At 43.0% G+C, this 12,848-nt stretch overlaps 1 protein-coding gene across 2 annotated transcripts in view; it reads right to left on the bottom strand.

Moving 5' to 3' along the window:
- arhgef10la (Rho guanine nucleotide exchange factor (GEF) 10-like a) overlaps window positions 1-12,848 on the bottom strand; it is a 137,372-nt gene that overhangs the window by 30,649 nt on the left and 93,875 nt on the right. The window lies entirely within an intron of this gene.

Here is a 12,848-nt window from a genome sequence, read left to right as displayed (position 1 = left end):
GCACACCAAGATTCCTCGTGCATCTTTACGGTTTATCCCATTTTTATATAATTCCTCCATATGCCGTGACAGAAAATGTCTAATTTGTAATTAAATGCCAGTCGTGGCAGGAGCACATATGGCAGCCTGCGGGCAGCAGAGCTCGGCTGGTAGAGGAAAGGAACAGACTGTGTCTTCTGAGTCACTTGAGAACACTGTTGCTCAGTGAGAAGCACAGGCAATCTTCACAGGTGGAGATTGCTTTGTCTTTGTCCATTCTCCGATGAATAGCAAGTGCATTTGCCTGAATATCTGCTTCAGTCGCAGTCCCCCGGGGTCTAAGACACATGCTACATGATTTCTCCAGCAACACTGGTTTCTGGGTTCTCAAACAGCAGTTTGCAAGACTACTGTCCAACTGCGGAGGTAATATACTGCTTCTGAAGACTGGAGTCTGGTCCATCCTGAATGCTTATTTTTATGTATGGAATTTCAAACATGCTTTGTGACCTGTGGCACTTCATAATAACCATTCAGGGTGGGTCTACGGGTCTATGCTTATTATACAGTATGGGCAAATTTAAATGCATAAGATGCTAAGAGTGTATTTATATGATCTTGGTCTTGACTGGTCTTGACTTTAAAACACTCTAAAACGTATAATTGAGATATCATCAACATCACCCTCAGTTTGATCAGCCCATTAAAGAGATAGATAGAGAACAAGGAAGCAACATATGTCTCGTTTGTATTTTACACTGTGTTGTGTATTGTGTATATACACTCACCTAAAGGATTATTAGCAACACCTGTTCAATTTCTCATTAATGCAATTATCTAATCAACCAATCACATGGCAGTTGCTTCAATGCATTTAGGGGTGTGGTCCTGGTCAAGACAATCTCCTGAACTCCAAACTGAATGTCAGAATGGGAAAGAAAGCAATTTTGAGCGTGGCATGGTTGTTGGTGCCAGACGGGCCGGTCTGAGTATTTCACAATCTGCTCAGTTACTGGGATTTTCACGCACAACCATTTCTAGGGTTTACAAAGAATGGTGTGAAAAGGGAAAAACATCCAGTATGCGGCAGTCCTGTGGGCGAAAATGCCTTGTTGATGCTAGAGGTCAGAGAAGAACGGGCCAACTGATTCAAGCTGATAGAAGAGCAACTTTGACTGAAATAACCACTTGTTACAACCGAGGTATGCAGCAAAGCATTTGTGAAGCCACAACACACACAACCTTGAGGCGGATGGGCTACAACAGCAGAAGACCCCACCAGGTACCACTCATCTCCACTACAAATAGGAAAAAGAGGCTACAGTTTGCTCGAGCTCACCAAAATTGGACAGTTGAAAACTGGAAAAATGTTGCCTGGTCTGATGAGTCTCGATTTCTGTTGAGACATTCAGATGGTAGAGTCAGAATTTGGCGTAAACAGAATGAGAACATGGATCCATCATGCCTTGTTACCACTGTGCAGGCTGGTGGTGGTGGTGTAATGGTGTGGGGGATGTTTTCTTGGCACACTTTAGGCCCCTTAGTGCCAATTGGGCATCGTTTAAATGCCACGGCCTACCTGAGCATTGTTTCTGACCATGTCCATCCCTTTATGACCACCATGTACCCATCCTCTGATGGCTACTTCCAGCAGGATAATGCACCATGTCACAAAGCTCGAATCATTTCAAATTGGTTTCTTGAACATGACAATGAGTTCACTGTACTAAAATGGCCCCCACAGTCACCAGATCTCAACCCAATAGAGCATCTTTGGGATGTGGTGGAACGGGAGCTTCGTGCCCTGGATGTGCATCCCACAAATCTCCATCAACTGCAAGATGCTATCCTTTCAATATGGGCCAGCATTTCTAAAGAATGCTTTCAGCACCTTGTTGAATCAATGCCACGTAGAATTAAGGCAGTTCTGAAGGCGAAAGGGGGTCAAACACAGTATTAGTATGGTGTTCCTAATAATCCTTTAGGTGAGTGTATATATATACACATACATACAGCAGGGGAAATAAGTATTGAACACATCATCATTTTTCTCAGTAAATATATTTCCAAAGGTGCTATTGACATGAAATTTTCACCAGATGTTGGTAACAACCCAAGTAAGCCATACATACAAAGAAACAAACAAAAATAAGTTCAGAAATTAAGTTATGTGTAATAATGTGAAATGACACAGGGGAAAAGTATTGAACACATGAAGAAAGGGAGGCGCAAAAAGGCATTGAAAGCCAAGACAACTGCTGAAAACTTACAGTAATTAAAAAGCAATCCAGCCCCCTGTCAGTGGAAATTAAAAACAGCTGGTTCAGTCCCAAATGATGGCCTACAAAAAGGTCTCATTGCCAAGGTGTCACACAAGACACATCTCATGATGGGTAAAAGCGAAGAGCTGTCTCAAGACCTTCGCAACCTAATTGTTGCAAAACATAATGATGGCATTGGTTATAGGCGCCATTTTAAGCTTCTGAATGGTCCAGTGAGCACTTTTGGGGCCATAATACGGAAGTGGAAAGACAATAATTTCACCATAAATTTGCCTCGACCAGTGCTCCTCGCAAGATTTCTGATAGAGGAGTGAAAAGAATAATCAGAAGAGTTGTCCAAGAGCCAAGGATCACTTGTGGAGAGCTTCAAAAAGATTATTATTTTGAGAAATGTCTGTTTTTTTTGTTGTTGTTGTTTTACAATGGAAGTCAATCGCCAGAAAAACAGTCACCAACAATCTTCAAAATATCTCCTTTTGTTTTCCATATGGAATGGCATGAGGGTGAGTAAATAATGACCGAATTTTGGGTCAACTATCCCTTAATGTGTTCAGGATAAGACCTGTTATATTAATCATAAAAGTGTCAATCATTCAATACTCAGTTCACATTATCATTGGTTTATAGTGAGCAGCTCAACTCAAATTGAATAAATACTCTGCAAGGCCATTTAATCAGCATCATGGTGCCTTATTCCATTAAGCCTCTTGCTCAGATGCAGGTGCAACACTGGAGATCCCAATGGGAGAAGGAGAACAACCGCAAAGAGATTTGATGGAAGACTTCTGTTTGGGTGCTCGTCTGGGGAAAGGGCAAAAGGTGAGCTAATTAAAGAGAGATTTGTTGATGAAGAAAGAGGCCGCCACACAGCTGCTGGCCCCAGTGACCCACTGCTCTACATGGTCTCTATCCACCCCACCCTTCTGGGTGACGGGCCTTATGCCAGCTCCAGGTGGTGAGTATCCTTTCCATAGGCCATGAACTCATCTGGAGGAAACCCATATTAGCTTCCCTTGCAGAGTCTATCCTGTCTGCAGTGTGTCTGCATTTATTCCTGTAATCAAATGCACAAAGATAGTCTGTCACAGCATCTAGAAAAACAGGAGAATGTTTCTAAAAGGCAGACATCAGAAAATGTAAATGAATAAGATTTTGATGAAATATGTTATTGTTTTTAACCAAATAGCCTTGATATGCATAATAATAAAAGAAACCCATCAAGAAACTCATCAACTCAATAATTATGAGTCATCAGGGTTGAGGAGGTTTCGGGACAGAATAATTAGAGCAAAAACAAATGGAGCGTTATGATTTGAGGTGCATTTTCTGTGACAGCATTTAAATCTCTATTCTACCTGTGATTTAATGCATTTTAGATGCGATTAAAGTTACACAAAAGGACATGGATCCTCCCTCTCTGAGACAACAAGGAATTATGCCAATTTTGGTCTCCTTTTATGACTCATTAAGAGACCACATCTTAAATAAAACATATAGTTTATAAGTATGATGTCTGAACACATTATGAAACATTTATTTTTGAAACTGCACAATATATTCTGGATTGTAGTCACAATAACAATATATTTAAAAAAAAAAAATGTATACAATTCAAAAGTCTGGGGTTTTACAGTAAAAACCGCAATGATCTGGAACATTGTTATTAGTGGTGCTTGCTGAAAGCAAGGCATCACTATTGTTATTGCTCATACTTATTAGTGGTGCTTGCTGAAAGCAAGGCATCACTATTGTTATTGCTCATACTTATTATTCTTATTATTATTATTATTAGTGGTGCTTGCTGAAAGCAAGGCATCACTATTGTTATTGCTCATACTTATTATTATTATTCTTCTTTTTATTATTATTCCACACAAAGTTTGGCGCGTAACTCGTCCCGCACCGTTTGTCACAGATCCATGAATGAGGTGTCAAATCGACCGGCTCATTGAGGAGAGGTGTGCTATGACTTTTATAAGCGATCGGGGGTGCGGTGTTCGCCCCAGGGGCGAAAAAGCGTCCGAAAAATCCCATAGACTTAACATTGCGACGAACTTTGAGCACTCATAGCTCTGAGCGAGGATTTCGCAGAAACATGTAATTTGCCACATTTGAAGAGGCTGACAGGCTCTGTAGGAACATACCTCACAATGGGGTAAAAGTTGCACCCCTGGGGGGCAGGAGCGTCCCAAAGTTGCCCCATTGACTTACTATGGGGAAGGAACGTCCCGTGAAAACACACATGCTTTTCCTACTATGGTAAATTGCATAGGGATTTTGTATTGAAGATAGCTCTGCATCACAGTGTCATAGAGACAAGGGGGCGGGCTCATTTTACTCAGGCGACCAATCAGTCTCTTAGGATCATTGTAAAGCTATCAAGCCACGCCCTAGCAACCATTTAGAGCACCTTAGCAACAAGTCCCATAGACTTCCATTGAAAGATATCAAAGGGATATCTCCGGACTGAATTGTCATAGAAACATGGGGGTGATCTCATTTGACTTGGGCCAGCAAACAGCCAATCATGAATCACCTCAACACTTCTTAGCCCCTCCCTAGCAACCATTGTCGAACACCTTAGCAACCAAAATCCAAAGAGGGATATCTTCCATTCTGAATGTCACAGAGGCATGGGAGTTGGTTTATATCATTCATAGTGACAAGAAGCCTTTGCAGTTTCATCATTGGCATCTGCCAAGCCACTCCATAGCAACCAAACAGAGTACCCTAGCAACCAAAATCCAAAGAGGTATATCTGCCATTCTGAATGTCACAGAGAAATGGGAGTTGGTTTATATTATTCATAGTGACAAGAAGCCTTTGCAGTTTTATCATTGGCAACTGCCAAGCCACTCCCTAGCAACCAAACAGAGTACCCTAGCAACCGTTTAGCAAAACGAATATCTCTGTATCAGAACATCGTATAGAGATGGGAGTTGGTTTATATCATTCATACTGACAAGCAGCCTTTGGAGTTTCATGATTTGCAGCTGCCAAGCCACTCCCTAGCAACCAAACAGAGTACCCTAGCAACCAAAATACAAAGAGGGATATCTTCCATTCTGAATGTCACAGAGGCATGGAAGTTGGTTTATATCATTTATAATGACAAGAAGCCTTTGCAGTTTCATCATTGGCAGCTGCCAAACCACTCCCTAGCAACCAAACAGAGTACCCTAGCAACCGTTTAGCAAGAACTATATCTCTGCATCAGAACATCGTATAGAGATGGGAGTTGGTTTATATCATTCATACTGACAAGAAGCCTTTGGAGTTTCATCATTGGCAGCTGCCTAGCAACTCCATAGCAACCAAATAGAGTACCCTAGCAACCATTTTACAAGACCTACATCTCTGCATCAGAATATTGTATAGAGATGGGGGTTGGCTCATTAGTTTCGGTTGGAAAACAGTCTGTAAATATCACCATGGTAACTGTGTATTCACACCCTAGCAACCGTTTAGACTCACCTAGCAACCCTATTGCAACATATAGAAGCCATATTTTAGCTCCACAACATCGTACAGACATGGTTGTTGGCTCGTATGCAATCATGTACAACACCCTAGCAACCGAGTGGCAAGTTTTGCCACTGCAAGCACCACTTCACATTTTCTTCAGGAAATGTACATTCTAGTTATTATTATTATTATTCTGGACAAAGTTTGGCGCGAAACTCGCCCCGCACCGTTTGTCACAGACCCCTGAATGAAGTGTCAAATCGACCGGCTCATTGAGGAGAGGTGTGCTATGACTTTTCTAAGCGATCGGGTGTACGATGTTCGCACAGCGGACGAAAAAGCGGCCAAAAAAGTCCCCATTGACTTTACATTGGGCATTCTAAAAAAATTCAAATCCCAACCGACGTTTTCACACACACACCACTCCAAAGGGCCTGACACCCCTGCGTCTCTCCCTCTCTCTCTCCCTCAGAGGATTTATATTATCAATCAGCCAATAAGTTATGGCCTAAAATCTTCATAGCCACACCCTAGCAACCAGTTTCAGCACCCTAGCAACCACTAAGAGCTCCCTAGCAACCACCCTAAACCAAAAAAAAACATTTTTTTATTTTTTTTATATTTTTTAAAGCAATTTTACTCTCGTGGCCTTGCGATATCGCTCCATGCTTGTGCCTATTCGGCCATAGGCACGAGGCCGCAGGCCGAGTGCCGTACAGAAGGCACTCGTTATTAAAAAATTTAAGAACCCTATAAAAACTCCATAGTAACCATATTTGACAACTACCAACCACCTAGTAACACCATAGCAACTAACAAAAACACCTTAGCAACCACCCTGAACACCCTAGCAACGTCGGGAAATGCTCTAGTAACCACAAAAAACTCTAGCAAGCACCCAGAACACCCTAGCAACTGCCTAGCAACCACCTAGAACACCTAGCAACTGCCTAGCAACCACCCAGAACACCTAGCAACAACCCAGAACACCTAGCAACTGCCTAGCAATGCCCTAGCATCCACCCAGAATACCATAGCAACTGCCTAGCAACACCATAGCAACCACCCAGAACACCCTAGCAACCACCTAGCAACGCCCTAGCAACCACCAAGAATACCCTAGAAACTGCCTAGCAACCACCAAGAATACCCTAGCAACTGCCTAGCAACCACCCAGAACACCCTAGCAACCACCTGGCAACAGCATCTTGCTAAAAACAAGCTGGCAACATGCTAATCAAGCTAGCATCATGCTAGCAACATGCTAATCAAGCTAGCATCATGCTATCAACATGCTAATCAAGCTAGCATCATGCTAGCAACATGCTAATCATGCTAGCAACATGCTAATCAAGCTAGCATCATGCTAGCAACATGCTAATCATGCTAGCATTATGTTATCAACATGCTAATAAAGCTAGCATCATGCTAACAACATGCTAATCAAGCTAGCATAATGCTAGCATCATGCTAATCAAGCTAGCATCATGCTAGCAACATGCTAATCATGTTAGCATTATGCTAGCAACATGCTAATCAAGCTAGCATCATGCTAGCAACATGCTAATCATGCTAGCAACATGCTAATCAAGCTAGCATAATGCTAACAACATGCTAATCATGTTAGTATCTAGCTAAAAACATGCTAGCAAAATGCTAATCATGCTAGCATCTTGTTAAAAGCATGCTAGCAACATGCTAATCATGCTAGCATCTTGTTAAAAGCATGCTAGCAACATGCTAATCATGTTAGCATCATCCAACCAACATGCTAATCATGCTAACAACATGCTAATCCTGCTAGCATCATTCTAACAACATGTTAATCATAGTAAATCATGCTGGAATGTGGTAAATCGTAATAAATCATCTTAGAAACATGGTAAATCGTGGTAAATAATGCTAAAATGTGGTATATCATGGTATCACAACATGTTAATTGTGTTAGCATCTGCCCAGTGGTGAATTTTGCCACTGCAAGCACCACTTCACATTTTCTTCAGGAAATGTACATTCTAGTTAGTGGTGCTTTTTTAAAAGCATCACTATTGTTATTGCTCATACTTATTATTATTATTCTTATTCTTATTATTCTGGACAAAGTTTGGCGCGAAACTCGCCCCGCACCGTTTGTCACAGACCTATGAGTGAGGCATCAAATCGACCGGCTCATTGAGGAGAGGTGTGCTATGACTTTTCTAAGCGATCGGGTGTACGATGTTCGCACAGCGGACGAAAAAGCGGCCAAAAAAGTCCCATTGACTTTACATTGGGAGTTCTAAAAATATTTGAATCCCAACCGACGTTTTCACACACACACCACTCCAAAGGGCCTGACACCCCTGCGTCTCTCCCTCTCTCTCTCCCTCAGAGGATTTATATTATCAAGCAGCCAATAAGTTATGGCCTAAAATCTTCATAGCCACACCCTAGCAACCAGTTCCTGCACCCTAGCAACCACTAAGAGCTCCCTAGCAACCACCCTAAACCAAAAAAAAAATTTTTTTTAATTTTTTTGTATTTTTTAATGCAATATTACACTCGTGGCCTTGCGATATTGCTCCATGCTTGTGCCTATTCGACCATAGGCACGAGGCCGCAGGCCGAGTGCCGTACAAAAGGCACTCGTTATTAAAGATTTTAATTACTCTATAAAAACTCCATAGTAACCATCTTTGACAACTACCAACCACCTAGTAACATCATAGCAACTAAAAAAATACCTTAGCAACCATCCTGAACACCCTAGCAACGTCTAGAAATGCTCTAGTAACCAGCAAAAAACTCTAGCAACCACCCAGAACATCCTAGCAACTGCCTAGCAACCACCCAGAACACCTAGCAACTGCCTAGTAACCACCCAGAACACCTAGCAACTGCCTAGCAACCACCCAGAACACCCTAGCAACGCCCTAGCATCCACCCAGAATACCATAGCAACTGCCTAACAACACCATAGCAACCACCCAGAACACCCTAGCAACTGCCTAGCAACGCCCTAGCAACCACCCATAATACCCTAGCAACTGCCTAGCAACCACCAAGAATACCCTAGCAACCACCCAGAATACCCTAGCAACCGCCTAGCAACACCATAGCAACCACCCAGAATACCCTAGCAACTGCCTAGCAACGCCCTAGCAACCACCAGAATACCCTAGCAACCGCCTAGCAACACCATAACAACCACCCAGAACACCCTAGCAACTGCCTAGCAACGCCCTAGCAACAACCCAGAATACCCTAGCAACACCATAGCAACCACCCAGAACACCCTAGCAACTGCCTAGCAACGCCCTAGCAACCACCAAGAATACCCTAGCAACCGCCTAGCAACCACCCAGAATATCCTAGCAACTGCCTAGCAACGCCCTAGCAACCACCCAGAACACCCTAGCAACCGCCTAGCAACACCATAGCAACCACCCAGAACACCCTAGCAACTGCCTAGCAATGCCGTAGCAACCACCTAGAATACCCTAGCACCCGCCTAGCAACACCATAGCAACCACCCAGAACACCCTAGCAACTGCCTAGCAACGCCCTAGCAACCACCAAGAATACCCTAGCAACCGCCTAGCAACCACCCATAATACCCTAGCAACCGCCTAGCAACACCATAGCAACCACCCAGAATACCCTAGCAACCGCCTAGCAACACCATAGCAACCACCCATAATACCCTAGCAACGCCCTAGCAACCACCCAGAATACCCTAGCAACCGCCTAGCAACACCATGCAACCACCCAGAACACCATAGCAACCACCCAGAGTACCCTAGCAACCACACAGAACACCCTAGCAACCACCTGAACAACATGAATAAGCCATATCTCTGCACCAGAACATCGTACAGACATGGTTGTTGGCTCGTATGCAATCATGTACAACACCCTAGCAACCGAGTGGCGAGTTTTGCCACTGCAAGCACCACTTCACATTTTCTTCAGGAAATGTACATTCTTATTAGTGGTGCTTTTTTAAAAGCATCACTATTGTTATTGCTCATACTTATTAGTGGTGCTTTTTTAAAAGCATCACTATTGTTATTGCTCATACTTATTATTATTATTAGTGGTGCTTTTTTAAAAGCATCACTATTGTTATTGCTCATACTTATTATTAGTGGTGCTTTTTTGAAAGCATCACTATTGTTATTGCTCATACTTATTATTATTCTTTTTATTATTCTGGACAAAAGTTTGGCGCGTAACTCGCCCCGCACCGTTTGTCACAGATCTATGAGTGAGGTGTCAAATCGACCGGCTCATTGAGGAGAGGTGTGCTATGACTTTTCTAAGCGATCGGGTGTACGATGTTCGCACAGCGGACGAAAAAGCGGCCAAAAAAGTCCCATTGACTTTACATTGGGAGTTCTAAAAATATTTGAATCCCAACCGACGTTTTCACACACACAGACTCCAAAGGGCCTGACAGCCCTGCGTCTCTCCCTCTCTCTCTCCCTCAGAGGATTTATATTATCAAGCAGCCAATAAGTTATGGCCTAAAATCTTCATAGCCACACCCTAGCAACCAGTTTCAGCACCCTAGCAACCACTAAGAGCTCCCTAGCAACCACCCTAAACCAAAAAAAACCATTTTTTTATTTTTTTAATATTTTTTAAAGCAATTTTACTCTCGTGGCCTTGCGATATCGCTCCATGCTTGTGCCTATTCGGCCATAGGCACGAGGCCGCAGGCCTCGTGCCGTACTGAAGGCACTCGTTATTAAAGATTTTATTAACTCTATAAAAACTCCATAGTAACCATATTTGACAACTACCAACCACCTAGTAACACCATAGCAACTAACAAAAACACCTTAGCAACCACCCTGAACACCCTAGCAATGTCTAGAAATGCTCTAGTAACCACAAAAAACTCTAGCAAGCACCCAGAACACCCTAGCAACTGCCTAGCAACCACCTAGAACACCTAGCAACTGCCTAGCAACCACCCAGAATACCTAGCAACCACCCAGAACACCCTAGCAACTGCCTAGCAATGCCCTAGTATCCACCCAGAATACCATAGCAACTGCCTAGCAACACCATAGCAACCACCCAGAACACCCTAGCAACCATCTAGCAACGCCCTAGCAACCACCAAGAATACCCTATCAACTGCCTAGCAACCACCAAGAATACCCTAGCAACTGCCTAGCAACCACCCAGAACACCTTAGCAACTGCCTAGCAACACCCTAGCAACCACCTGGCAACAGCATCTTGCTAAAAACATAATGGCAACATGCTAATCAAGCTAGCATCATGCTAGCAACATGCTAATCAAGCTAGCATCATGCTAGCAACATGCTAATCATGCTAGCATTAGGCTACCAACATGCTAATAAAGCTAGCATCATGCTAACAACATGCTAATCAAGCTAGCATAATGTTAGCATCATGCTAATCAAGCTAACATCATGCTAGCAACATGCTAATAATGCTAGCATTATGCTAGCAACATGCTAATCAAGCTAGCATCATGCTAACAACATGCTAATCAAGCTAGCATAATGCTAACAACATGCTAATCAAGCTAGCATCATGCTAGCAACATGCTAATCATGTTAGCATCTAGCTAAAAACATGCTAGCAACATGCTAATAATGCTAGCATCTTGTTAAAAGCATGCTAGCAACATGCTAATCATGCTAGCATCATCCAACCAACATGCTAATCATGCTAACAACATGCTAATCCTGCTAGCATCATTCTAACAACATGTTAATCATAGTAAATCATGCTGGAATGTGTTAAATCGTAATAAATCATCTTAGAAACATGGTAAATCGTGGTAAATAATGGTATCACAACATGTCAATTGTGTTAGCATCTGCCCAGTGGCGAATTTTGCCACTGCAAGCACCACTTCACATTTTCTTCAGGAAATGTACATTCTAGTTATTATTATTCTTCTTTTTATTATTCCACACAAAGTTTGGCGCGTAACTCGTCCCGCACCGTTTGTCACAGATCCATGAATGAGGTGTCAAATCGACCGGCTCATTAAGGAGAGGTGTGCTATGACTTTTATAAGCGATCGGGGGTGCGGTGTTCGCCCCAGGGGCGAAAAAGCGTCCGAAAAATCCCATAGACTTAACATTGCGACAAACTTTGACGAGTCATAACTCTGAGCGACGATTTCGCAGAAACGTGTGATTTGCCACATTTGAAGAGGCTGACAGGCTCTGTAAGAACATACCTCTCAATGGGGTAAAAGTTGCACCCCTGGGGGGCAGGAGATGCCCAAAGTTGCCCCTTTGACTTACTATGGGGAAGGAACGTCCCGTGAAACACACATGCTTTTCCTACTATGGTAAATTGCATAGGGACTTTGTATTGAACGTAGCTCTGGATCACAGTGTCATAGAGACAAGGGGGAGGGCTCATTTTACTCAGACGACCAATCAGTCTCTCAGGATCATTGTGAAGCTATCAAGCCACGCCCTAGCAACCATTTAGAGCCCCTTAGCAACAAGTTCCATAGACTTCCATTGAAAGAGTTCAAAGAGATATCTCCAGACTGAATTGTCATAGAAACATGGGGGTGGTCTCATTTGACTCGGGGCAGCAAACAGCCAATCATGAATCACCTAAACACTTCCAAGCCCCTCCCTAGCAACCATTGTCGAGCACCTTAGCAACCAAAATCCAAAGAGGGATATCTTCCATTCTGAATGTCACAGAGGCATGGGAGTTGGTTTATATCATTCATACTGACAAGAAGCCTTTGGAGTTTCATGATTGGCAGCTGACAAGCCACTCCCTAGCAACCAAACAGAGTACCCTAGCAACCAAAATCCAAAGAGGGTTATCTTCCATTCTGAATGTCGCAGAGGCATGGGAGTTGGTTTATATCATTCATACTGACAAGCAGCCTTTGGAGTTTCATGATTGGCAGCTGACAAGCCACTCCCTAGCAACCAAACAGAGTACCCTAGCAACCAAAATCCAAAGAGGGATATCTTCCATTCTGAATGTCACAGAGGCATGGGAGTTGGTTTATATCATTCATAGTGACAAGAAGCCTTTGGAATTTCATCATTGGCAGCTGCCAAGTAACTCCATAGCAACCAAAAAGAGTACCCTAGCAACCGTTTAGCAAAACGTATATCTC

The sequence above is a fragment of the Abramis brama genome, assembly GCF_963993115.1.
Source record: "Abramis brama genome assembly, chromosome: 23".
In the NCBI taxonomy this organism is placed as follows: Eukaryota; Metazoa; Chordata; class Actinopteri; order Cypriniformes; family Leuciscidae; genus Abramis; species Abramis brama.
Note: the sequence above shows the minus strand (reverse complement) of the source record. Positions and strands in the feature narration are given on the sequence as shown.